A 27,591-nucleotide genomic window follows, 5' to 3' on the forward strand; every position below is an offset into this window, starting at 1 on the left:
GCTGAGGCCGTGGGCGAAGCTGTGGGCATGGCAGGGCCAGCAGCCCAGACCCTGGGTGCAAGGGGGCCAGTGGCCCAGACCCCAGGGGTGCTGCAGCACCCCCTGCAGCCCTAGTTCTCATGCCTCTGATGGCAAAGGTGGTGTTGGAAGGTGCGAGTGAGTTTGTTTGGATGTTTGTGTTTTTCTCTCTCTCTCGGGTTATTTCAGTTACTGGGTCAGTTGGGATTGTGGGGCTGGAGACCGTTTGAGCCTTTGTTCCCTGGATCATCCTTGATCAGCCTCAATCCGCTCTGTGATCACCCTCCCTCTGGGTGATTAATTAGGGGGCAGGGCTGACCTAAGAGAAAAGGCCTTAAAAGCCAGAGGCTAAACGACCAAGGGGAGCTAGCGAACAGGGGAGGTTGTGGGAGGGAGACTTAATATAATCGTTATGGTAAGAAAGGGCCACATCACCAGTGCCAACGCTGCTCCTGTCTCCTCCACCTGCGCCGGTATCCAGACAGACAACCTAGTCATGGATGCCTCTCCCCAGATCCTGGTCTGGACTTGCAGAGACTGTGGCCTGCGTTTCCCACTCACAGACAGCCAGGTTGGGGGGGACCATCCAGTGTGAAAGGTGCCTCTGGTGGGATCTCTCGGGAAGCAGGTGGGAGAGCTACAGGAGGTGGTGGCTGGGCTGGGCTGAGGAGTTTCCTCCGAGCCCACGAGGAATTCCTTGAGAGTATTCATAGGGAGACTTCAAGGCTGAGGACGCTATCCAGCTAGAGAGGACTGCTGTCATGCCACCGGGGAGGAGGAAAAGGCTCTGGTACAGGGATGACACAGGCAGCTGGTTACTTCTGGCAGCAGGAATTGCTCCACCCCTACTCCCAACCCCCCACCATGGTGATGGAGCACTGTTATGCTGCCCTGGCAACAAGTGATGAGGAATCACCCCCAAAGGTTGAAGAGGAGAAGCCTATACCCCCCAGGCTGGGAGGATCACAGACACCATTCCCAGGAGGAAACGTAGGGTAGTGAAGTATCAGAGGGGTAGCCGTGTTAGTCTGGATCTGTAAAAAGCAACAAAGAATCCTGTGGCACCTTATAGACTAACAAATGTACGGAGCATAAGCTTTCGTGGGTGAATACCCACTTCGTCGGACACATGTAGTGAGGAGTGGTGGTTGGAGACTCTCTTCTGAGAAGGACAGAGGCACCCATCTGTTGCCCGGACATGGCATCTCGGGAGGTATGCTGCCTGCCAGGGGCCTGTATCCCAGCCATTACGGAGGGATTGTCAAGGATCACCTGGCCCTCTGACTACTACCCCACGCTACTCATCCATGTGGGCACTAATGATACTGTGAGGTATGACCCTCAGCAGCTCAGAAATGACTACAAGGGAATAAGGGTGAGGGAGTTGGGAGCGCAGGTACTGTTCTCTTCAGTCATTCCAGTCAAGGGTAGGGGCCTCGGCAGAGAGAGATGCATCCTGGAGGTGAATGCCTGGCTGCGAAGATTGTGTCGCCAGGAGGGCTTCGGCTTCCTTGACCACGGGATGCTGTTCCAGGAAGAAGGACTGCTAAACAGAGATCAGGTCCACCTATCGAAGAAGGGGAAAAGCATGTTTGGCTACAGACTGGCTAACCTAGTAAGGAGGCCTTTAAACTAGGTTCAACGGAGGCAGGTGACCAAAGCCCACAGGTAAGTCAAAAACATGGAGACCTGGGAGAAGGGTCGGAATCTGGTGGGAGCATGGGCTGTTACAGCAGAAATAAGGGAGAGATAAGTCAGAACTGGAGCGTTACATCAAAGCAGTACCTTAGATGTCTGTATACTAATGCGAGAAGTATGGGGAATAAGCAGGAAGAACTCAAAATGCTAGTAAATAAACACAACTATGACCTAGTTGGCATCATGGAGACTTGGGGGGATAATACGCATGACGGGAATATTGGTATAGAAGGATACAGCTTGCTCAGGGAAAAAAGGGAGGAGGTTTTGCCTTATATATTAAAAATGTCCACACTTGGACGGAGGTGGAGATAGAAATAAGAGACAGACTTGTTGAAAGTCTCTGGGTAAGGATAAAAGAGGTAAAAAACAAGGGTGATGTTATGGCAGGGGTCTACTACAGACCGCCAAACCAGGTAGATGAGATTTTTTTTAAAACTAACAAAATCATCCAAAGCACAGGATTTGGTGGTGATGGGGGACTTCCACTACCCAGGCATCTCTTGGGAAAATAATACAGCAGGGCACAGATTATCCAACAAGTTCTTGGACGTATTGGAGACAATTTTTTTATTTCAGAAGGTGGAGATAGCTATTAGGGGAGAGGCTGTTTGACAGTGCTGCGGGAGCCAGCTGATGTCAGTCAATTAGGGTGAACTGCAAACAGAATGGGGCAGACAAACCCCGAAAGCTGGTGGATATTCCAATATTTAGATTTACCAACCAGCCCAAAACAGCCTCTGTATTACCGCAGTGGTTACTCAGAAGTTCAGACAATGCAGTTCCCTTAAAGTGCCCAGCCCCAGGCCTCCATCCAGACACATATGTCAAACATATGATGATAAATTCTGAAAATCTTATCTCATCATATAAAAGAAAAGGTTCTCCTGATCCCAAAGGACCAACCTCCAGTCCCAGATCAAATGATAACTTAGATCTTACCCAAAATACACGCTATAGCCAATTCTTATTAACTAAACTAAAATGTATTAAAAAAGAAAAAAAAAGAGTGTTGGTTAAAAGATCAATATACAGACAGACCTGAATTCAATTATTGAGGTTCAGATACATAGCAGAGATGAGCTTGTAGTTGCCAAAAGTCCTATTAGAAATAGTCCATAGGTTATAGTCCAATGTCCATGCTCAGGGTGGCTCCAGTCAGTGACTGGGGATCTCAATCCTTATGGCTTAAGGTTTCCCCCTCTTGAAACCCAAAGCAGATCTGAGATGAAGGATCAAGTCCCAAGGTTTTTATACATTTCCTGCAGCTTCTTGGCCTGAGAAAACAATAGGCTTAACTGTCCTTCTTCCAAACATCCTGGCAATTAGCACAGGGTAATTTATCCATCAAACAGTTCAGATACAGGTTACCACAACCTTCAAAGAGACATAGAGACAATAATACTATTTGCTTCAAGTATCTTCCTAAATGTTAATATTCCTTTTTTGATCTTTGAATCAAAGCTATAGCAATAGACAAGACTTGTTTGCTTACATCACAAGACCTGAGCAAACATCTACCCTTCTACCTCTAACAATGCCGGCTGCATTTCAAAGCTCTATTAATTTACAGATCTTCCTAACCAGTCTCTAAAGTTCGGCCATGGGTCAGGTTAGTCTGTGAGGTAATTAACTCTTTCTGGCCCTGTCACCTTTCAATGAGATATTATATTACACTTGTGGAAGCAGAGAAAAGAACTGACAGAAGGGAACTGCAATGCATGACGGTTGTTAGCAAGAGTCAGGCTTCGTTAGCAAGAGACAGTCTTTGTTAGCAAGAGTCAAGCTAGCTGTGACCCTGATAACCCTGATAACGCGAGATTTGTAGAAGCGAGGATTGTGTGAGGCGGGTGAGAAAGAGCTGTGTAAGAAGTCATTATGACCTCAGTATAGATAAGGTGTAGAAGACCTTGTGTAGATAAGGTATAGAAACTAATTGTATGTTGGCAAGAGTCAAAACAAGTGAAGAAATGAGATATCAAGATGGCCTATGTATAAACAAAACGCAGCTGTCCCTCATTATTTCTGTAATGAAAGGTATAAATGCTTGCTGTAATTAGTTACCAGGGAGAGACCTGCTTTGCTCTCTCCTCTGCACATGTGAGAGTTAATAAAGTATCTGACTTGCTGTACCTAAACAAAATAGTGAGAACTCTGTTTTTCTCCGACAATTTGGGGGCTCGTCCGGGATGGCAACGCCCACTGAGGCAACGGCAGCTGCTACGGATCGTTCCCCTTCGAACCCCATGGCGCCACAATAGAGGTAAGAGACCTTTTGAAATCTCTATTGGGGTGTCGGAGGAGGACTGTCCGTGGGGCCATCTGCCCCTGTTGGGCTCACGCCATCCGAACTTATTGACTGTGCAGCAAGGTCAGATGCTGAGCGGCGTAATAGGGGAATTGTTTGCCGCCCCCTGTATGCATATGCGAGGTGCATAGGGTTTGCACCTGTGTTGAGGGGTTGTTACTGCCTCAAGAGGGGTTTTTACCGCCTCAAGTGATGCATCGAGGTACTTGGGAATAGTACCTGGAGGTACTCAGGAGTGGTACCTGGTAGAAGGCCTTGGTATGTTGGTGTGTGTGTGTGTGGTCTGTGTGTACACAGTGTGAATTGAGTGTTACCGGAAGACGCCCAGAGTACTCTGCGAAGTCTTTTGGCTCGTGACCAGAACTACTCTAACGCAAGCCCGGTAACTAGAGGATCTTTTAGGAGATCCGACCCATGTAGGTTGACTCGGCCTGGCATCGTCCGGCGAGGAGGCTACCTGGGTCTAGGAGTGTGTGCACCCATCTTCCCTCCCCTTTTCCTCTCCATGTGAGCCACTGACAGTCTGACCATCTCACTGGATGCAACAGAGTAAGCGGCGCTTTCTCTCTGAGATTAGCCGACGCTCTTTGCTGAAGGGAGGTGTAGGGGGTCATGGCTATCCTCATTAGTCACTCCTGTGTGAATACCCTGTAGGGAGAGTCCTTAGTTTATGAGCCGCTAGCGCGGACAGGGCATCCTTCCCCTTTGAGTGTGTGATTGGAAAATGGGTGGGGGACAGTCTAAGTCTTCCCTTTCACCCCCTAAGGGTACCCCAGCTTATTTCATGTACGTACATTATGGCCCGAAAACCTGCAGGTATTTAGATAATTGGAATCTTTACACGCGTGCTAATCCATCTAAACAATGTCCACTAGAAGGTACCTTTGATTTAGACAAACTTAAATACCTTAAAAAGAAGAACAGGAGGACTTGTGGCACCTTAGAGACTAACAAATTTATTAGAGCATAAGCTTTCGTGGACTACAGCCCACTTCTTCGGATGCATATCAGTGCTTATGCTCTAATAAATTTGTTAGTCTCTAAGGTGCCACAAGTACTCCTGTTCTTCTTTTTGCGGATACAGACTAACACGGCTGCTACTCTGAAACTTAAATACCTTAAAGAAACTCTGGCTTCACCAAAAGCCTCTGATACACAGTGGGAGCAATTTGTCTGTTGGTGGGAGGAAGCAACAAAGAGACTCCACGAGTCTCGAGTGCGGAGTCTAAAGGACTCCCAGGAAAAGTTAAAAGCTCAAGTGCAACATTTACAGCTTAAATGCAAGGCATCCAGCTGTCTTCCCCCTAGGGTGATTCCTTCAGCTCCTGTGTATCCTAATCCCGTTCAAGCAATTCCTTCTGCTCCCCTTTATCCCCAAGTAGTTAGGTCTGACAGTGAGGAGGAAACTGCTGAGGATATTTTAGATTTCTTCAGTAACATTCAGCAGCAGCAGCAGCCCGTGCTGCCTCCTCCCCCTGCACAGCCTGGGTCTGCTAACGAATCTCACCCGGCAGTGCCAGTTTCACCACCACATGTATCAGCTGCACACATTGTTCTCTCTTCCCCTGGGAGAGAAGCCTCCTCTTCACCACAAAGAGGTGATTCTGAGCCTCCCAGTAGCTCTCCTGATTCTAATCCTTCTGAGGAAAGAACACTTATCGGTTTGTTCAAGATCTCCGCGCGATTAATGCTGTTGTTTTACCTTCCCTTCCTGTGGTTCCAAATCCAGCTACAATTCTTTCTTGTATTCCACCTTCAGCTACCTACTTTACTGTTGTGGACTTATGTTCAGCTTTCTTTTCTATCCCCATTCACCCTGAGAGTCAGTATCTGTTTGCCTTTACCTATAAAGGACGCCAGTACACCTGGACTCGGTTACCCCAAGGGTATACTGAATCCCCTTCCTTGTTTTCCCAGATCCGGAAGAAGGATCTGGATGATGTGGTTTTTCCAGGTAAATCAGTGCTTATACAGTATGTGGATGATCTTTTGTTGGCATCCCTCTCTTTTGAATCTTGTAAAACTGATACTTTGATTCTTTTGACTGCTTTAGCTGCTAAGGGTCATAAGGCATCCCGGGAAAAACTACAGCTGTGTCAGCCCAGGGTTCATTACCTTGGTCATGATATTTCTCCTGGTACTCGTCATTTATCAGATTCTCGGATTTCAGCTATTCTAAATATGCCTAGGCCTGGAACTATTTCTCAAATGCGTACTTTTCTTGGCATGACTGGGTACTGTAGACAATGGATTTTAGGCTATGCAACAATGATTAAACCCTTACAGGATCTGACTAAGTCAGGTACCCCTGAGCCTCTTCCTTGGTCTCCAGAGGCTGAACAAGCTTTTGTTGCTATCAAGCAAAGTCTGTCCAGTGCACCAGCCCTGGGACTTCCTGATTATGCTAAACCCTTCACTCTTTTCTGTCATGAGCGTAATGGGTTTGCTTTGGCTGTATTAACGCAAAAGCACGGAGACAAACACCGTCCCATTGCTTATTACAGTACTGCCCTAGACGCTGTGGCAGCTGGATTTCCCCCTTGCCTGCGTGCTGTAGCTGCAGCAGCTCTTGCTGTTCAGGTATCTGAATCTATTGTCTTAGGATCTCCTTTGATTGTTGCTGTCCCTCACGCGGTGGCTGCTCTCTTGTTAAAATCTAAGACACAGCATCTATCCACTTCTCGTCTTACAAAATATGAGCTTGTCTTGTTGTCTTCATCTCATATCACTTTGGCTCGTTGCCCTGTTCTAAATCCTGCCTCCTTGTTGCCTGGGCCCGAAGACGGAGAACCACATGACTGTGTGTCTGTGACATCGGTTCTCTCCCGTCCAAGAGATGATTTACTAGATGTGCCTTTGCAAAATCCTGATCTTATTTACTTTGTGGATGGTTCGTGCTTGCGAGATTCTAAGGGTCAATTGGTTGCTGGTTATGCTGTGTGCTCTGCCCATGCTGTTATTGAAAGTGCTTTTCTTCCTTCTGTGTTTTCTGCTCCAGTGGCCGAACTTGTAGCTTTAACTCGAGCCTGCATTCTAGCTCAGGATCAAGCAGTTACAATTTATACAGACTCTCGTTATGCTTTTGGAGTGGTACATGATTATGGTTTGCTCTGGAAATATAGAGGTTTCCTTACATCCACTGGTTCTCCTATTAAGAATAGTCTGTATGTCTCTGCTCTTCTGGACGCCCTTGTATTGCCCAAAGCGATAGCTGTCGTGAAATGTACAGCTCACCAGACCCCTCATGATGAAGTTACCCGTGGAAATGCTTTGGCAGACTCTGCAGCCAAAGCAGCGGCCCTTTCTGCACCTCAGGCTGAATATACTTGTGCTTTGATTGAGCAGCCTCCACTAGCCTCCCTTGAGGATCTGGCCAAGATCCAGGAAGCGGCACCAGCAGCTGAGAAACGTTTTTGGAGTGCTAATGGCTGTATTCTACACCCTGATCATCTTTGGCGTGCCCCAGCTGGTCGCCTGGTTGCCCCGAAGATGCTAATGCCCTATCTTGCTCGTGTATACCACGGAATGGCTCACGTGAGCAAAGGGGGGATGGTTGCTGCAGTTAACCGAGATTGGTGTGCGTTCGGGTTCCCAGTCATTGCACATCACTACTGTCAACAATGTGTGATTTGTCAGCAGCATAACATTGGGAAAGCTGTTAAAGTTAGGCAGGCAGCTCCCCCTCCCCCTTGGGGACCTTTTGTAAATATTCAGATTGATTTTATTCAACTGTCTAAATGTTGTGGCTATGAATATGTATTGGTTTTGGTGGATGTATTTTCAAATTGGGTTGAAGCTTTTCCCTGCAGGAAAGCAGATGCCAGGACTGTTGTGAAACTTCTGCTTAAAGATTTTGTACCCCGATTTGGCATCCCTGTGAGTATCAACAGTGACCGTGGAACTCATTTTACTGGACAGATTGTAAAGGAGTTATGTGCAGCTTTGCAGACTCAACACAACCTTCACTGTCCCCACCATCCGCAGTCTGCTGGGACAGTGGAACGCCAGAATGGAATTCTGAAAAATAAACTGGCCAAGATTTGTGCTGAAACAAACTTGAAGTGGCCAGATGCCCTTCCTCTGGCACTAGTGAGTATGAGGGCCACTCCCAATCGAAAGACTGGACTCAGCCCTCATGAGATTCTGACAGGGCGCCCGATGAGACTACCAACTGCGCCCCCACTGACCTTAGCTCAGATGGACATTCATTTAATGGATGACACAATGCTTAAGTATTGTCAGGCACTAATGAAATGTGTTAAGTCTTTCTATACACAGGTGAAAGAAGCACTACCCAAGGATCCTGTGCAGCCCTGCCACTCGCTGGAACCAGGAGACTGGGTCTACATAAAGGTCCATCAGCGAAAGACTGCCCTGGCTCCACGCTGGAAAGGTCCTTTCCAAGTCCTGTTAACCACCAACACTGCTGTGAAGTGCCAAGGACTGCCCACCTGGACCCATACTTCGCACTGCAAAAAGACCCCTCCACCTGGAGAGGATTCTCCAGCTACTGATCAGCCTGTTTCTCCTGCTAGCTCTGCTGTGCCTCCTGGACAGCAGGGAAAGAAGGACAAGGTGAAGTGCTAGTAACCTCTCCCTTGTCCACTGACAGATCTACTGTGCCTTTGAATTCTTTTACAGGAACCACACCAGTACAGGGTGAAGTGCTAGTAACCTCTCCCCTGCACTGTGGTGAATCACAACTGCTTTTGAAGAAGAAAAGAAGAAACACTCGCTCTGCTGAAACCACCAAAGTCCAGAACTTTCTAACTACAAAAGACATTAAGAACTGGCCCTGGTGCAAGAAACGAAGCATTGTTTATTGGCAAGGAGGGAACTGTGGGGAACGTTCCTGGGAATGTGGGGTCCAGTGGTGGGGTGGATTCTTTCCAGGATCAGGGCTTTGTGCTTATGGACAGGTACCTTCAGGATGCACTGCCCTCCCTAATTGGCTTTCAGATGATAAATATCAAAAACGCCTTGCCACCACAAAGACTACACCTACCACTAGTCCCTTGACCCTTGCCACCACCACTGTAACTTATCCAGATACAAACAGTACTACACATTCCAATGAAACTCATTGGCCAAGACTTTCACATCTCAGTGATTTACTGAAATTTTGCTCAGAGAAATTATTCTTTAAAGTTCAAGATAATGTATATGAGCAAACAATTGAATGGAAAACAAATGGATCTGTAGAGATAAAAGTACATGATATCACTACTAGTGAACCCCAAGAATTAATAACTGCAATTGATGGGTTCTATAGTGAAATAGATATGATGATTGTTCCTGGAATTTGTACTGTGTTAAATGAAAGAGGCCCTTATTGTTATTTGATCACCCAATTAGTGAACAATCGAACAAGCACTCAAAGAGTTTGTTCTGCCACTGGAAATTTTATCTGCATAGAAATGATTCCAGTGACTGATAATGTGACTTGTACCTTACTACAATACACTCCATCTTATACCATTAATGTTAATGCCTCCCGGAAATGCATAAAGGTATTTGACCAACAGATGTGGTATAGTACTACACCAAAGAGAGATGTAGTAGGATATCGATGGACTGTGATTAACACCACACTGGGAACTGTTAAATTTTCATTGCCCTTATTCAGTTTCCAGATTACCTCTACATACCCGAACTGTTCACAAGGGGCTGCCATTAGATTAGCACAACAGAGGGCTTGGGTTATTTCTTCTAGAAAGAGAAGGGACTTGACCGGATCCCTGTGGGATGGGGCCAATAGTGCAGCAGCAGTTTGGAATATTTTTAAGAACCAGGAACATGATGAGAAATTGGGCCAACTAGAGAAGGCCATAGGCCTTGTTTCTGGAGCACAACTAACCCAGGTACAGGCTGGAGTTGGTGAGTTACATGTTATTTCCGCCCTTAGTTCTATGACCCAGAAGTTGCTGACAGAGATGGTATTGAATATCACTGAGGCTGGGAAGGCATTGCAGTGGGATCTAGCATGTTCAGAGATTCAGGATTTCCTGAATGACCAGCTAATGGCCATTCGGCATGATCTAGAGCACCAGGCTTGGCCCACTGCCCTTACAGACACATCAGGAGTACCATCTGACCTGTGGCCATGGAGGCATACTTGGAAACTTTCTGGGTGGAAGTGTGGACGTTCTCAGTGCTCCTTCCAAGCATATGGACCGGTACAGGGGGTGTGGGCTCCCACATACCGTATCCTGCCGGGTCCATGGGGAGGATGCATATGGGATTGGGTGATTCATCGAGACATCTGGGAAATTAGACCACCTGGTATGCCCAATCGATTTTTAGTTAGTGCTCCTAGGATTACACCTGCCATTTGGATGGGGTTAGGTAACCTATGGACATTCTGGCCATTAGAACCCCCACAGCTTCAGTGTACACGTAAACTGAAGCCAGGAGAAGTTGTCACTGTCTATGACTACGTTTGCTGGGAGGGTAGGGGACAAGGAACTACCCTGACAGGACACTTACTCTTCCAAGCTAATGATAGCTGTGTGTATGTTAATGACACCATATCACAAGACATACATTTTAATCTCACTACCACTGCAGGCAATCATATCATTTACTGGCCTGCAGATAGAGTTTTTCAAGTAGCCCTTAGGTTCCAGATACCCTTTAATTGGACTAGCTTACTATCTGATAGATTTCAAAATTTGCTTTCATTGTTACCTGAGATTCAGAAAATCTCTGAGGTACAAGGGCAAATTCACATGCTTCAAAATGTATATCAAGTAGAAAAGTATGCCTTTCACACTGCTTATAGAGTATCCACCTTATGTACTAAATATGATGTATTGTGCTTTATGACAAAGGCTGTACAACAACCCCATTATAGTATTGCTATGGGAATGTTATTGCTTGTATTGTTATTAGTTAGCTTAGGATTATGTTACTGTTGTTGTAAAAGACTAACAATAGTAATACCTTTCATGTTCATGCTAATCATGCATTATCATTACATCCAATCAAAACCCCTAAGGTTGAAGCATCTGATTTAGAATCTGAAGTCCAGGACTTGATGCAAATAGAGATTTGAGAATGTTTGTTGTACTAGAAGTACAAAAGGGGGGGGGTTGTGGAAGCAGAGAAAAGAACTGACAGAAGGGAACTGCAATGCATGACGGTTGTTAGCAAGAGTCAGGCTTCGTTAGCAAGAGACAGTCTTTGTTAGCAAGAGTCAAGCTAGCTGTGACCCTGATAACCCTGATAACGCGAGATTTGTAGAAGCGAGGATTGTGTGAGGCGGGTGAGAAAGAGCTGTGTAAGAAGTCATTGTGACCTCAGTATAGATAAGGTGTAGAAGACCTTGTGTAGATAAGGTATAGAAACTAATTGTATGTTGGCAAGAGTCAAAACAAGTGAGGAAATGAGATATCAAGATGGCCTATGTATAAACAAAATGCTACTGTCCCTCATTATTTCTGTAATGAAAGGTATAAATGCTTGCTGTAATTAGTTACCAGGGAGAGACCTGCTTTGCTCTCTCCTCTGCACATGTGAGAGTTAATAAAGCTCTGACTTGCTGTACCTAAACAAAATAGTGAGAACTCAGTTTTTCTCCGACACACTCATAACGTCACAGGCTGTTCTAGATTTGATTTTGACAAATAGGGAGGAACTGGTTGAGAATTTGAAAGCAGAAGGCAGCTTGGGTGAAAGTGATCATGAAATGGTCGAGTTCACGATACTAAGGAATGGTAGGAGGGAGAACAGAACAGTAAAGACAACTGACTTCAAGAAGGCAGACTTCAGCAAACTCAGGGAATTGGTAGGTAAGATCCCATGGGAAGCAAGTAAAGGGGAAAAACAATTGAAGACAGTTGGCAGTTTTTCAGAGATATTATTAAGGGCACAAGAGAAAACTGTCGCACTGCGTAGGAAAGATAGGAAGGATGGCAAGAGACCACCCTGGCTTAACCAGGAGATCTTCAATTATCTAAAACTCAAACAGGAGTGGAAACTAGGTCAAACTACAAAGGATGAACATAAACAAACAACACAAGTCTGTAGGGGCAAAATTAGAAAGGCCAAGGCACAAAACGAGATCAAACTAGCTAGAGACATAAAGGGTAACAAGAAAACATTCTACAAATACATTAGACGCAAGAGGAAGACCAAGGACAGGGTGGGCCCGTTACTCAATGAGGGGGGAAAGACAAGAACAGAAAATGTGGAAATGGCAGAGGTGCTTAATGACGTCTTTGTTTCGGTTTTCACCAAGGTGGTTGGTGGCGATGGGACGACTAACGTAGTGAATGCCAGTGAAAATGAGGTAGGGTCAGAGGCTAAAATAGGGAAAGAACAAGTTAAAAATTACTTAGACAAGTTAGATGTCTTCAAATCACCAGGCCCTGATGAAATGCATCCTAAAATACTCAAGCTGCTGACTAAGGAGATATCTGAGCCACTAGCAATTAAAATCTTTGACAAGTCATAGAAGACAGGAGAGATTCCAGAAGACTGGAAAAGGGCAAAAATAGTGCCCATCTCTAAAAAGGGAAATAAGGAAAACCCGGGGAATCAGGGGTGTCAGGTTTGTAGAAATTTTGGTGGTGCCCAAAACCCACCCACCCCCAAACTCCGCCCCCCACTTGCCTAAGGCTCTAGGAGGGAGTTTGGGTGCGGGGGAGGAGCTCTGGGGTGCAGGCCCTGAGCTGGGGCAGGGGATTGGGGTGCAGGATGGGTGAGAGGTTGGGCTCTGGGAGGCAGTTTGGGTGGGGGTGAAGGAGGGGGTCTGGGGTGCAGGCTCTAGGATGGAGTTTGTGTTTGGGTGCAGGAGGGGGTGTAACGATGCTGGTTCTGGCAGGACCCAACTGAGAGTGCCAATTCAGGACCAATTGCTTAAAATAGGGCAGTTACAGCCCAAGGCTGGGGTTTTTCCACCTCTAAGGCAAACCAAACCAGTCAGACAAAGAGGACTTTGGTCTCACCCCACTGGCTAACCTCAAGTCACACAGGCAATTCCCTTAGACACTCCAGTTTCCCAGTATCACCACCAGTGCCACTCGTTATGGGGACAAATGGTTATGAAAACCAATACCCCAGGAAAAGAAAAAAGGTTCTCCTGATCCCATAGGACCAAGCCCCAGACCCAGGTCAATATACAAATCAGATCTTACCCACAAATCACACTGCTGCCAATCCTTCAGAATCTAAAATCTAAAGGTTTATTCATAAAAGGAAAAGGATAGAGATGAGAGTTAGAATTGGTTAAATGGAATCAATTACATACAGTAATGGCAAAGTTCTTGGTTCAGGCTTGCAGCAGCGATAGAATAAACTGCAGGTTCAAATCAAGTCTCTGGAACATCCCCAGCTGGGATGGGTCCTCAGTCCTTTGTTCAGAGCTTCCATTTGTAGCAAAGTCCCTCCAGAGGTAAGAAGGAGGACTGAAGACAAGATGGAGATGAGGCATCAGCCTTTTATAGTCTTTTCCAGGTGTAAAAACACCTCTTTGTTCTCACTGTGGAAAATTACAGCAAAATGGAGTTTGGAGTCACATGGGCAAGTCCCTGTATACTTTGCTGAGTTACAAGGCGTATCTGCCTTCTCTCAATGGGTCCATGGTATAGCTGATGGTCCTTAATGAACCATCAAGCAGGCTAGGCAGAGCTAACACCAACTTGTCTGGGGTGTCACCCAGAAGCATAGCATAAGTTTGCCATACAGACAGTATAGAGCCAATATTCATAACTTCAACTACAAAACTGATACTCAGATACAGACAGCATAATCATAACCAGCAAACCATAACCTTGTCTTAGACACCCCATTTGACCCCCTTTATACAAGATTTGGTGCCACTACAGGACTTTGGTTGCAACCATGTTCTATATGGTCCCAGTTCAAGTCAATAACATGACAGGGGGTGAAGGCGCAGGCTCTGGGATGGAGTTTGGGTGTAGGCTCTGGGCTTGGACAAGGGGTGGGTGTGCAGGAGGGGGTGAGGGGTGCAGGCTCTGGGACAGAGTTTGGGTGCTGGCTCTGGGAGGGAGTTTGGGGATGGGGGGTGGAGGGAGGGGATGCAGGCTCTGGGAGGGGCGGGGTGCAGAGCTTACCTGGGGCTCCTAGGAAGGGCAGGCCGGGAGTCTCCGTGTGCTGCTATCCCCAGGCACTGCCCCTGCAGCTTCCTACTGGCCGCAGGGGAGCTTGGGGCGGACACAGACCCATCCCGCCCAGGGGCTGCAGGAAAGGGCCAGCAGCCGCGTGGAGCGAGCAGGGAGGAAGTCGCTCAGCTCCACTGCGCTGCCGGTGGTAAGTGGGGGCCCTGGGCTGTTTTAAATGGCCCGGGAGCGGAAGGCGGGGCCGAGGGAGAGACCCGACCCCAAACATTGCTGGAGCCGGGTCCCGGGCCAGGAATATTCCTGGTGCCCAGGCACCACGGGCCCATAGGACTTGCCGCCCATGCGGGGAATTACAGACCAGTCAGCTTAACATCTGTACCAGGAAAGATAATGGAGCAAATAATGAAGCAGTCAATTTGCAAACATCTAGAAGATAGTAAGGTGATAAGTAACAATCAGTATGGATTTGTCAAGAACAAATCGTGTCAAACCAACCTGAGAGCTTTCTGTGACAGGGTAACAAGCCTTGTGGATGGGGGGAAGTGGTAGATGTGGTATATCTTGACGTTAGTAAGGCTTTTGATGCTGTCTTGAGTGACCTTCTCATAAACAAACTAGGAAAATATGACCCAGATGGAGCTACTATAAGGTGGGCGCAAAACTAGTTGGAAAACTGTTCCCAGAGAGTAGTTATCAGTGGTTCACAGTCATGCTGGAAGGGCATAACGAGTGGGTCCCGCAGGGATCAGTTCTGGGTCTGGTTCTGTTCAGTATCTTCATCAATGATTTAGATAATGGCATAGAGAGTACGCTTATAAAGTTTGTGGACGATACCAAGCTGGGAGGGGTTGCAAGTACTTTGGAGGACAGGATTAAAATTCAAACTGATCTGGACAAACTGGAGAAATGGTCTGAAATAAATAGGATGAAATTCAATAAGGACAAATGCAAAGTACTCCACTTAGGAAGGAAGAATCACTTGCACACACACACAAATGGGAAATGACTGGCTAGGAAGGCGTACAGCGGAAAGGGATCTGGGGGTCATAGTGGATCACAAGCTAAATATGAGTCAACAGTGTAACACTGTTGCAAAAGAAAGCAAACATCATTCTGGGATGTATTAGCAGGAGTGTTGTAAGCAAGACAGGAGAAGTAATTCTTCCGCTCTGCTCCGTGCTGATAAGGCCTCAACTGGAATATTGTGTCCAGTTCTGGGCACCACATTTCAGGAAGGATGTGGACAAATTGGAGAGAGTCCAGAGAAAAATGACAAATATGTTGAAATGTCTAGAAAACATGTCCTATGAGGGAAGATTGAAAAAATTGGGTTTGTCTAGTCTGGAGAAGAGAAGACAGAGGGGACATGATACCAATTTTCAAGTATGTAAAAAGTTGTTACAAGGAAGAGGAAGAAAAAAATATTTTTCTTAACCTCTCAGGATAGGACAAGAAGCAATGGTCTTCGATTGCAGCAAGGGAGATTTAGGTTGGACATTAGGAAAAACTTCCTGTCAGGGTGGATAAGCACTGGAATAAATTGCCCAGGGAGTTGGTGGAATCTCCATTACTGGAGGTTTTTAAGAGCAGGTTAGACAAACACCTGGCAGGGATGGTCTAGATCAGGGGTTCTCAAACTTTTGTACTGGTGACCCCTTTCACACAGCAAGCCTCTGAGTGCGACCCCCCTTATAAATTAAAACACTTTTAAATATATTTAACATCATTATAAATGCTGGCGGCAAAGCGGGGCTTGGGGTGGAGGCTGACAGCTCACGACCCCCTGAGGGGTCCTGACCCCCAGTTTGAGAACCCCTGGTCTAGATAATACTTAGTCCTGCCTTGAGTGCAGGGGACCGGACTGGATGGCACTTCCAGTTCTAGGATTCTGGAGAACTCAGATTGCAATTTTATTTCTAAGGTATAACCTACTTCGATCTGTACACTTGTTACTTATAATCACTACTCTACCTTGCTGTAGTTAATACATCAGTTTTATATTTTACCTAAAACAGTGGGGCTTGAGTGAAGTGCATGGAAAAAAAATCTTAGCTCAGTTAACAAAAACTTATGCACGTCCTTTCCCCATTGAGGGAGGGGAAGATTGGGTAATTAACTTACACTGGTCTGGCTTTGAACCAGGGTAAGAAGTACAATTCAGGGGTGCAAGACTGGGGAGCTAGGGGAACTGGCTGGAGCCTCTCTATTGTTGGTTCATGAGTGGCTGGCAAAAGCATTCATGTAACACAGCTGGGTGTGTCCCAGCCTGTGGATGTTTGTGTGAGTGCAGTAGGTTTGCAGCTTGTCACAACATCTCAGTGTGAAAGGAAGTCCAGACTGATGGGACAGAAGGCTCAGTGGTTCTTCGGTTCGAGGTTGTACCTCGGGGAACCTGTCACACCCAGGCTCCGAGATTCACTGTAGTTTTTGTTTTTCAATGCAGATGTACCCTAAGAGGAATTCCTCTCTGATTCAACACTGATCCACTCTCCATCTCTGGTGCTGTACTGCTGGAGGGGCTGTCTTTTGGACAAGACGTTAAACCATTTGTGGTCGCTGCAGATCCTAAAGCATTTCTTTTGTGTGTGTACTTATCCGTCCTCCAGTGTCCTAGTGAACTTTCAGTACAGGTAATTACAAAAACAACAAGGAGTCTGGTAAAAAGAAGAACAGGAGGACTTGTGGCACCTTAGAGACTAACAAATTTATTAGAGCATAAGCTTTCGTGGACTACAGCCCACTTCTTCGGATGCATATAGAATGGAACATATATTGAGGAGATATATATACACACAGACAGAGAGCATAAACAGGTGGGAGTTGTCTTACCACCTTAAATACTAACGGATTTATTTATAAGTTTATGGAGGGAATGGTTTGATGGGATAACGGGATTTTAGTCAATTAGTCAATAACGTGCCGTCGCTGGTAAATAGTATCAATGGTCAATGAGGATCTGGCTGGAGAATCTTGCCTGCATGCTCGGGGTTCTACTGATCGCCATATTTGGGGTTGGGAAGGAATTTTCCTCCAGGGTAGATTGGCAGAGGCCCTGGAGGTTTTTCGCCTTCCTCCGCAGCATGGGGCAGGGGACGCTAGCTGGAGGATTCTCTGCGACTTGAAGTCTTTAAATCACGATCTGGGGACTTCAACAGCTGAGTTAAGGGACAGTGGGTGGGTCAGCTTTTGTGGCCCGCATCATGCGGGAGGTCAGACTAGATGATCATAATGGTCCCTTCTGACCTTAAAGTCTAAGAGTCTATTTGGGCATAAGCTTTCGTGGGTAAAAAAAACTCACTTCTTCAGATGCATGGCATGTGGACACCTCAGCAAGAATATGGGCAATGGCTACCCCCTGAGAGTCATCAAGCTATGCAAGGACATGTGTTATGCTCATGTGACCCTGGACTCCATCTTAGGCCAGTACCTTTCCACAAGCAGAGACAGTACATTTCCAGGCTTGTGGCAAAGGATATAAAAAGACCCCTGAGCTATCTCCATTTTATCTGTTTCCTGCCCTGATTCTCTGGACGGTGGATTTACAAGTAAAAGGAGCATTTTGAACTATGCACTGAAGAGCTTCCAATCTTTCGGACGTTATCAGAGAGAGACTTCACAGGCGAGCAGGTTATTCCATCACTGCTACAAACCTGATATAAGGACTTGTGTGTGTGTCTGTTTTTAGTTACTCAAGGATTAACATCACTGTGATTATTGGGTAAGATCTGAGTTATATATTAACCTGGCTAAGTGGCTGATCTCTTGAGATTAGAAGGACCCTATATTTGATGAAATTGTTTTTTGGTAACCACTCATCATAGAATCCAGTATCTGGGTGGTGAAACAAGGGCTGGAGTGCCTGAAGACTGCATTTTTGAGTTCTTGTTGAGCAATGTGGCGAGACAGAGGTTTACTTTTGTTACTGGTTTGGTATGATCCGATAAAGAACCACCAGCCATTTGGGGTGAGTCTACCCTATTTCACAGCAGTTTGCCCTGAGTTTGGCACTGTCAGCTGTGACCCACTGAGGCACAGTGACACTGGGTGCAGTCCCCCGCTCCAATGACTCATTTATCCACAGCAGAACAGCTTGTCTAAATGCATATTATCGATACCTGACTCCCCCTCAACAGATCCTTAATTAGTGGGCTAACTCTGTAGGTCCATCACTGAAGAACTGGTTCTTGAGAAGGTTTTTGAATGTGGCCATTTGAAAGCAGTGCAAGGGAATCCACCAGGGGGACAGATGTGCTCTACCTGTGAAACAGTAGCTGGAAGGTTTGCAAAACAAAAGAACGATGGTCTCCAGCAATACCCCTCTGTTCTGCCAAGTTCATATGTCTGACATTTCGACTGACTCAGCGGTGGCACCTGCAATTAAAACAGGAGCAGATTAACAGAGGCCAGACCCTGCAACAAGCAGATTACAAGGCATTTCTAATGTTACAGACAGACCATCAAGCTATCCATCCTATGTTCCTCATGGTGGTATGAGTGCCTAGGTGCCAAAGAAAACCAGTGGATACAATATCTTACGGCTGAATTCATCTCCCAGTAGGGTGTAGAGAACAACCCATGATGATCTCCTGTGGAGATTAGCATGGTATAAATGGTGGCTAAAAATACAGAGTGGGTTTATGTCACACCCTTGTAAGGAAAATCAAGATCTCAGCATTCACCTTTGGACAAGGGCGTCAATCAGTGCAGAGGAAAAGATACTTCGGATAAGTTATAACATTACCGGCGACATCATGGTGAAGTGGTCGGGGAGAGGACCGGGATTCTGCTGACTTGGGTTATATCCCTGACATCCTGTCTGAACACAGTCAGTAAGGAGAAGTAACTAGACTGAGCTTTGTAACGGTATAGAAGAGCAGAATGCTATTAGTAGCTTTACCAATGTGCCCTCATTTTGTACATCCATGTGCAGAATGAATTTTGTTATGTGCACCAATATGGAGGAGATGTGTGGCTGTGGTGGGGCCGAGGGGTTCGGAGTGTGGGAAGGGGCCCAGGGCTGGGGCAGAGGGTTGGGATGTGGGGGGGGGGGGAGTGCTCTGGCTGGGGGTGCAGGCTCTGGGATGGCACCAGGGATGAGGGGCTAACAAGGGGGCTCAGGGCTAGGGCAGAGGGTTGGGGTGCAGGCTCTGGGGATGAGGGGTTTGGAGTGTGGGAGGGTGCTTGGGGTGCAGGGTGTGAGGGCTCTGGGATGAGGGCTCTGGCTGGGGGTGTGGATTCTGGGGTGAAGCCAGAGATGAGGGGTTTGGGGTGCAGGCTGTCCCAGGGCTGTGGTGGGGAGAGAGGCGCCTGTCCCCGCCGCAGCCCTGCACATCCCAACTTGCTCCCCACCCACCCCCACCTCTGTCCTCTCCAGGGCCCCGTGGCTGTGCACCTACGCAGCCCTTCATAGCCTGCTGAGCAGCCGCGCAGCTTGGGGGGAGCTTAGCTTGTAGCCTAGTGTGTGTCATTTAAATGGGTGCTTCTGAAGCAAAGTTTTCAACTATATAAAACAATATCAAATTGTGCGAGCACAAAAATCTGTGCTCCCTTAAATGTGGTTGGGAATATACTCTATCTTAACGATTTCTAATGAATAATCAAGCAAAATTCCGTACATCATCATGGACCAAATGCACACAAGTCTGGTATAAAAACAAGCCAGTAAAAAACTCTTTTGGGGGGGATGGTTGGGGGGGGAGGGGGGGGGAAGAGAGGGAGAGAGAAAAAACAGAATTTATGCACAATTTTATTCCTATTTGTCAAAATTTCAAGGGAAAAAAGGCCTTCCAAATTTTGAAGTATGAAATGTTTTGACCATCTGTAGGAAAAACCTTTACACTACTCTGAAAAGTAACGTAGCTCCCTCTGCTGGTTTTACGCCAGCAATGCTCTGTCCCCGAGCACATGACATCGAAAGTACAAATGCCCAATCAAGCAAGCTGTTAACAGAGAACCTTTGATAAAATGTAGCTGCATTAGGAAGAGCAGGTGATAGCAGCTGTGTTTTCAAAAAGAAGATAGATTTGGTAGGATAAGCTAGTTTAAAGTAACAGCAAATATTATAAACTTCTATACAGCTCTCTTTAAAGACTTAAAAAGCGAACACCAGTGTTGGTGTGTGGGTTATTATTTTTTTTTTTTTAAATAATCAGCTTCCGTGTTGGAGGTATGACAAAGTTCTTTTCAAATGACAATTTATTCCATTACTCCCATTTGTGTCAGTAAACCTGCATTTGAGGAAGGATTAAAGTTTCTGGGTGTGATTGCCAGAAGCACTTGGTGTTTGCTGACCTCCCCTCCACTGGGGTCAATGGGAGAACTTCAGTGGGAGCAGAGTTAAGCCAATGAGGACTGCTTGTGAAAAATATCCCACTCTCCATAATCAAAGTATGCCGACTCAGCACCTCTCAGGCAAAGCACTTGAATTCAAGTGGGAGGGCCCACACCCCAACCCGGAGCTCCCTCCCACCCTCTAAACCCCTCGGCCCCACTCCCGCCACACATCACCTCCATCACATAACAAAATTCATTCTGCACATGGATGTAAAAAAAGAGAGGGAACATCGGTCTTTCAAGGCTAAGGAATCCAAATGATCAAGTTTCCATGATGGGAAGAGAGGGTTAAGTTTAAAAACCAAAGCCCACTCACCCTTAGTCTTATAAGGTGTACTTATACAGTGTTTCCATCCAAGGATTTCCAAACACTTCACTTTCTTTATGAAGTATTGTAATCTCAGTTGTACAAATGGAACCATAAATGCATAAAGAGGTTAAGTGACATACCCACAGTCACAAAGCAAGTCAGTGGCAGGGTCAGGGATACAACCCAGCTTTCCGGACTCTCAATCCAATGCCTTATTCACTCCACCACACTGCCTCTGTAATTATGCTTGCTATCCTGTAAGGGACACCTCAGGCCTCTAGATGTAATTTGGGACCAACTGTTTCAGGACTCTGGAACTCCGATTATACATTTCCGGGAAGAAGTAAAAACCTAAACAATTTCCTTGGTCTAGTGCCATCCACCTGGTGATGTTAAGAGTGTTCAGATCCTGTCAGGGCACAGCAGTGAGAAAGCTCCTAGGGTGAGATTTTCAAAAAAGTGCTCTGCACTAGTGCAACTGCTCCCAGCGAAGTCTACGGTCAATCTCCCCTGACTTCCATGGCGGCAGTGTCAGGCAGCGCGGAGTGCTTTTGAAAATCCCATCTGTAAAGGCCCATAGCAAGCAGTGACAGGACCTCATTGGCTAGGAAGGATACGGCAGGAAGCAGCGTGCGGGAATGAAGAGAGCTACAGAAAGGTCTAATTATACAATTCCAGCCTCTTACATCTCTCCTGGGGTGTAGCTCTTCTCCAGGATTTCTTTAGCTGTGTGCAGCAGGCCATCAAACACGGACCTGCTGTCTGCGTGCAGATGTCAATACATCCAGTGTTCTATTATCTTGGACTTGCTGCTTGTAATAAACTCTGTGACTGCCTTGAAAATGTGGAAAACCCAGATATTAGACACCACTGAGCATTCAAAGAAAACAAGAGACTGCAAATACGCCTGTGCCTCTCTTTTCTGTTTGGATGGACAAGCTTGCCCCATCGTCTCCGTTTTTAGGAGAATGAGTTTTCCTTGGTACCAGTTGTCAGGCCACCTCTGGTGTGCCTGGGACCCCTGCTGCAACCATTGTTGTACTTAAAGTACTGCACAGGATTTTTTCAGGGGGAATAAGGCAAAACGCCACATTTATTAGTAATACATGTATTCATTAACACTGTATTATATGCATATAATATATTACACTTACACTCACACACACACACTTTGTTTTGTTGTTACCAATTAGTTGCTTTTTTTAACTTTACTGGCCAGGTGAGTTAGATGGGGGAGGGGGTGGAGCCGGGCTTTTGCCGATCCGGATTGATGCTTTTATGTTGACAAGACGAGACCCGGGGTTTTTTGCAAGACACCTTACTTTTATAGCAGCTTTTTTTTTATGCAAATTTATACCAGATTTAAACTTTGTGTTTGTGTTTATTGTTTTTTTGTGCTGCTTTCTTTTGAGTGTTGTTTTAATGCTGCAAAGAGGGTGTTTTTAAAAGAAGGTGCTGGCTTTTAACCCCCGAGGCCATTGATATGTTTGCTTTAATGAGCCCACTTGACACGTTTTATTGTTTTGGGGTTTGGCTTTTAGCCCCTTTTTAACAGTTGAGGCTGTTTGGAGGTGCTGCCTTTTATGCCTTGCTTATTTACACCTTATTTATTTAACAGGGCAATTGATTAAGGGGGGGGGGAGAGCTTTTGTTTTACTCCTAGCAAAAAGATTTTTTTTTTAATCTTATTCTATCCTTAGGGGCTATAATATTATACCAAGGGCAATGCAAAGTTTCTAAATGAGGCTTTAATACAAAGTCCCATAAAAACAAAGGTCACACGTGGGTAGACCCACCACAAGGTTATATAAAAAGGCACAATGTAAAGTCATATAAAAATTATCAAAAATGTATCTACACCATGCACTGGGAGTGCTGTGGTTAACCTGAGGCTGTATGTGTGTGGACACCACTGTCATTGCTAGGGATAGAACCCAGGACCTTCAGCTGCAAGAGCCCCTGTACTGCTTCAGTAAAAGGAGTTTCTCTATTAGCGGAGTAAGCCAGCTCTAATCCTCCAAGTGGACCAGCTACCAGAAGGAGACCCAATCATGCACATTTAGCCAGAGCGTTGCAGTGACAACTCCACTGAAGTAGGGAATCAATTCATCATCAAGAAATCCTTCTTACTGCAGTGACTTCAGCTCTGTTTGGAACAGCTCTATCAGTTTCTGTCAGAGAAAAGCAACCAAATATACTAACCACTAACAGGTTTCAGAGTAGCAGCCGTGTTAGTCTATATCCGCAAAAAGAACAGGAGTACTTGTGGCACCTTAGAGACTAACAAATTTATTAGAGCATAAGCTTTCGTGGGCTACAGCCCACTTCTTCGGATGCATATAGAATGGAATATATATTGAGGAGATATATATACACACATACAGAGAGCATAAACAGGTGGGAGTTGTCTTACCAACTCTGAGAGGCCAATTAATTAAGAGAAAAAAAACTTTTGAAGTGATAATCAAGATAGCCCAGTACAGACAGTTTGATTCAAACTGTCTGTACTGGGCTGTCTGTACTGGGCTATCTTGATTATCACTTCAAAAGATCAAACTGTCTGTACTGGGCTATCTTGATTATCAGTTCAAAAGTTTTTTTTCTCTTAATTAATTGGCCTCTCAGAGTTGGTAAGACAACTCCCACCTGTTTATGCTCTCTGTATGTGTGTATATATATCTCCTCAATATATGTTCCATTCTATATGCATCCGAAGAAGTGGGCTGTAGCCCACGAAAGCTTATGCTCTAATAAATTTGTTAGTCTCTAAGGTGCCACAAGTACTCCTGTTCTTTTAACCACTAACACAGCCTCAGTGAAGACTTCTCAGGGAAGGCAGGGCAGATGCTCCTTCCTCTCCCTGGAATCAGATACAATATGCTCAATGGATTAGGCCTTGAGGGAGGCCCTTTACCCAGTGCTGGAAATCGAGCTGCTTATTTTATGTGAACTGATTTTCAGATTCCCACCCACCTAAACTGGGAAGGGAACTGTAGTCAGGTGAGGTGGTCGTCTCTCCCCCTTTGTGTTGGAGGGAGGCCACATTGCCTTGCCATGCTGTCGGGATCTCAGCCTAGTATTGGGGGAATTAGCAGTTAGGCGTTAGTATCCCCACTGTGGTTTTTAAAAAGCCACCCAAAGCTATTTGTACACGGAGATGTTCCTGAGCAGAGATCTCTTCTGCCTCCTGGAAATCCCATGATCTGGACAAACTGAAAACAACGTAATGGAAAGAAGAAATACTGATAATCTTAACTAGAGTGGCTCTAGTCTGTGCTACTAATTACTCCAGCCTTGCCCACAAATTACCTACGGTTAACGAGAGGCCCCATCCCTGCCACTGAAGGTTAACCATGATGAGTATTCACTCTACCTGCTGCTGGATGTGGATTTGAGCAAGTCGCTGCAGTTTGGCAGCATGGTCAGGAGCAGCTGCAAAGCACACAGAAGAAAAGTCAGTCCCTGCTTAGTCCTGACATCCAGGAATTGCAGTTACCAAAGCAGAGACGACTGTCTAAGAGCATGTTTAAAATCTTTCTATTGGGATTAATTTAATACATTTCTTGTCAGCCGAAGCACATTACAGCTCAGAAACGCCCCGAAGATAAATACTGCTGACCACCAGACCACCACTGGTTACTGCCACTTTCCTGCACAGTAAGTGAAATGCCAACGTTTTAGTTAAAAGAACAGGAGTTCATGCATCCGATGAAGTGGGCTGTAGCTAGGGTGACCAGATGTCCCAATTTTATCGGGACTGTCCCGATATTTGCTTGTTTGTCCCGTGTCCCGACCAATGTTAGGTCGGGACACTGGACAAACAAGCAAAGGCTCCGGAGCCTGGAAGGGCTCGTGCCCCCCTCGCCCCGACTCCACTCCCTCCTTCCCCCATTGGCTCCCTCCCCAAATCCCCGCCTCTTCCCCAAGCACGCCATTCCTCCTCCCTCCACAAGCACTGGAGGGAGGCCCCAGAGACGCAGGGGGAGCGCGGGGCCGGGGTGAGTGAGAGTCTGGCCTGGCCCCGAGCGCAGGCAGACTCAGTCGGGTGGTACCTGGAGGTAGAGTAGTGAGGCGGCCCGCGGGGCCAGGCGGCGGCTGTTCCCCCCCACCTGGGCGGCGGACTTGGGAGCAGCCGCTGCTGCAGCTCCTACTGCCACGGCCGGAGGAAGTGGCCATGGTGCTCAGCGGCTGCGGCTCTGGCACCCAGGCCCGAACCTCCCGGGGCCCGGGCCTGTTGCAGGGACCCAGCAGCGCGCACGCTGCGCCCAGCCCCTGGCCAGTCACGTCTGGGCTGCTGCCCAGCTGGTGTAATCCCACGGCGGCCCCGAGGCATCGGCAGCCCAGCCCTGTTCGTTCCCCTGCGGGGCCGCCCGCGGGATTGCACCAGCTGGGCAGCCAGCCCAGATGCGACTGGCCAGGGGCTGGGCGCAGTGTGCTCGCTGCTGGGTCCCCGCAACAGGCCCAGGCTCCGGGGGTTCGCGGGCGCCAGAGCCGCAGCCGCCGAGCTTGGCCATCGGCCGCTTCCTCCCCCCGTGACAGTGGGAGCTGCAGCAGCGGCTGCTCCCGAGTCCCGCTGTCCAGGGGGGGAGGGGGGGAGAGAGAACAGCCGCCGCCTGGCCCCATGGACCACCCCCCTGCTCTCCCTCCAGGTACTGCCCGACTGAGTCCTGCCTGTGCTCTGGGCCTCCCTTCAGCGCTTGTGGAGGGGGGGGGTATTGTTTTTTTTTTGCTCTGCCACCATTTTTTTTTGCTCCGCCCCCCGCCCCAATATTTGACCCACGTGATCTGGTCACCCTAGCTGTAGCCCACGAAAGCTTATGCTCTAATAAATTTGTTAGTCTTTAAGGTGCCACAAGTACTCCTGTTCTTTCTGCGGATACAGACTAGCACAGCTGCTATTCTGAAACCTAACGTTTTAGTTGTTTGTGTATACGCTGATCAGAATCAACTGAAAACAACTTTCCAAAGTCACCCCTCTGCTGCTTCTGGGGCCAGGAGCTATGGGTCCCAAGCTGAGGATTAGATGCCCAAGAGACTTGTATGAAGCACGCAACTGGATTACTATATATGACTATTACTGGTAAGCAACTGCACGGAGACTACAGAGACCTCACCATGCAAGGGACAGGGATACTCAGTGAACAGGAAGCTACACCTTAGAATGGAGATGTTCTTCTGGGTTTTTCCCATAAGATTCTAAGGATTCAGGAAAAGAGAAGAACTGTGAAAGTTACTAGTGACCACTCCTTAACAGAGCAGCCTTTATGTCAACCAGTGGCCATTGTGGGAAGCAGACACTTCAAGTACACAGTAGCCTGAACTTTTCAACTGTCTTCCCTTCAAGGCCTTAAGGTAGTTGGAGCTGGTCCCAAGCCGGTTTTCACTGACCAGATAGCAAAAGCACGGGTCTGACAACCACCAATCAAGTGTTAACAATGCAAGGACCTTTGCCTGAATGTGTATAAAGGATCTGTAAAATGTGTGTAAGAGAGTTTTTGTACTAAGGTGCAAAGCTCTCCTTTCTTCTGCAGAATAAAGCAACTCTTCCTTATCCCTGTCTGGCTGTTATTGGCTCTCAGCTAGGTGGACCCGATATTTCGGTAACACTAGGGAAGGAGTAAAGCTGAAACCTTAGGTTTTAGATCTCTGATACCGAAACAGAAATCAAAGTAAGATTCCTTACTCTCACCTCTCAAGAGGTGCACTGCACTCGAGAGATGCCAGCTTGTCTACTCAGTCCTTTGTCTCCCAAGGAGCTAATTATGAGGGTTGTTTTTAAACCCACTCCGAAACACAACTCAAATGATCTCAGACAGGCCACCCAACAAGACCACCATGTAAAATACAATTTGGATCTAAACCCCTGGCGGTAAAAAAAAAAAAAAACCACACACACAAACCAGCAGTGAGAGAAGATAAAATGTCCATTTAAAATGGTTTCACTAGCAGGACCAAGTACTGATTTTGCCCCAGAACCCCAAGTGGCCCCCTCAAGGAGGGAACTCAGAACCCTGGGTTTAGCAGGCCAATGCTCAAGCCACTGAGCTATCCCTCCCCCGTTGCGGCCTGAATGGTTCCGGAACGTTACTACAGGCTGCTAAACAGAGCCCACGTTGTACCCCAGGGGTGGCTGCAGTTCAGAAGTAAATGAAGCAGCCCCGAGCTAGGCAGCCCGTCGGGGGCATTGGGACAAGAGGCTCTGCACTATTCCTCAGGCCCCCGACCCCCGGGGGGGCTCTGCTGGCCGGGGAGCGTCGCGCAGGGCAGGAGTGGAGCGAGCAAGGCCCGCGGGACAAGAACCCGCAGCCGGGGGCGGCAGGGAGCAGGGCCTGGCTGCTGAAGAACAAAACAGCCAGAGCTTGGCTCTCCCCGGCCCGAGTCCCTCGGGGGCCAGTGCCCCGCCCCGCCCCGCCCCGCGCGCCTCCCCCCCCCCATAGCCCCTCGGGGGCCAATCCCCAGCCCCGCGCGCGCCTCCCCCCCCCATAGCCCCTCGGGGGCCAATCCCCCCGGGCTGCTGCCCCCAATGCGGAGGCTGGAGCCACCTGCCCCGGCACTAGGCCCCGAGCCGCAGGGAACGATCCCCGCTGGCCCGGCCCAGCCCAGCAGCCCGGGACGGTCCGGGGGGGGGGGGCAGCTTCCCGCCCGGGGCCCACTCCGGGGGGGTCACACACAAGCCGAGCGGGGGGTGCTGAGGAGCCCGCCCCTCGCCTGGCCCCACTCGGGCCGAACACCCGCCGCTCGTGCGCTTCCACCCGTCCCTGCAGCCCCGCGATCGCCGCCATCTTGTCAACACCCAGCAGGCCGGAAGCAGGGGCGGCAATTCTCACAGCAGCGAATCGAAC

General features: G+C 47.5%; 1 long non-coding RNA gene across 4 annotated transcripts; it reads right to left on the minus strand.

The window, feature by feature from the left end:
- Positions 1 to 27,591, minus strand: LOC101945251 (uncharacterized). Of its 4 annotated transcripts, XR_010602073.1 has the most exons (5): positions 23,549 to 27,162; positions 21,436 to 21,584; positions 18,364 to 18,477; positions 2,758 to 3,093; positions 1 to 1,585 (listed from the first exon to the last, which is right to left on the minus strand). It is a non-coding gene; the product is annotated as an uncharacterized LOC101945251 (long non-coding RNA). The 4 variants fall into 4 exon arrangements; XR_010602072.1 differs by lacking the exons at positions 1 to 1,585; positions 2,758 to 3,093 and adding an exon at positions 27,421 to 27,591 and having other exon boundaries at positions 16,792 to 18,477; positions 23,549 to 26,612; XR_010602075.1 differs by lacking the exons at positions 1 to 1,585; positions 2,758 to 3,093 and having other exon boundaries at positions 16,792 to 18,477; positions 23,549 to 24,181; positions 26,439 to 27,167.

The sequence above is a fragment of the Chrysemys picta genome, chromosome 6 (assembly GCF_011386835.1).
Source record: "Chrysemys picta bellii isolate R12L10 chromosome 6, ASM1138683v2, whole genome shotgun sequence".
Lineage (NCBI taxonomy): Eukaryota > Metazoa > Chordata > Testudines > Emydidae > Chrysemys > Chrysemys picta.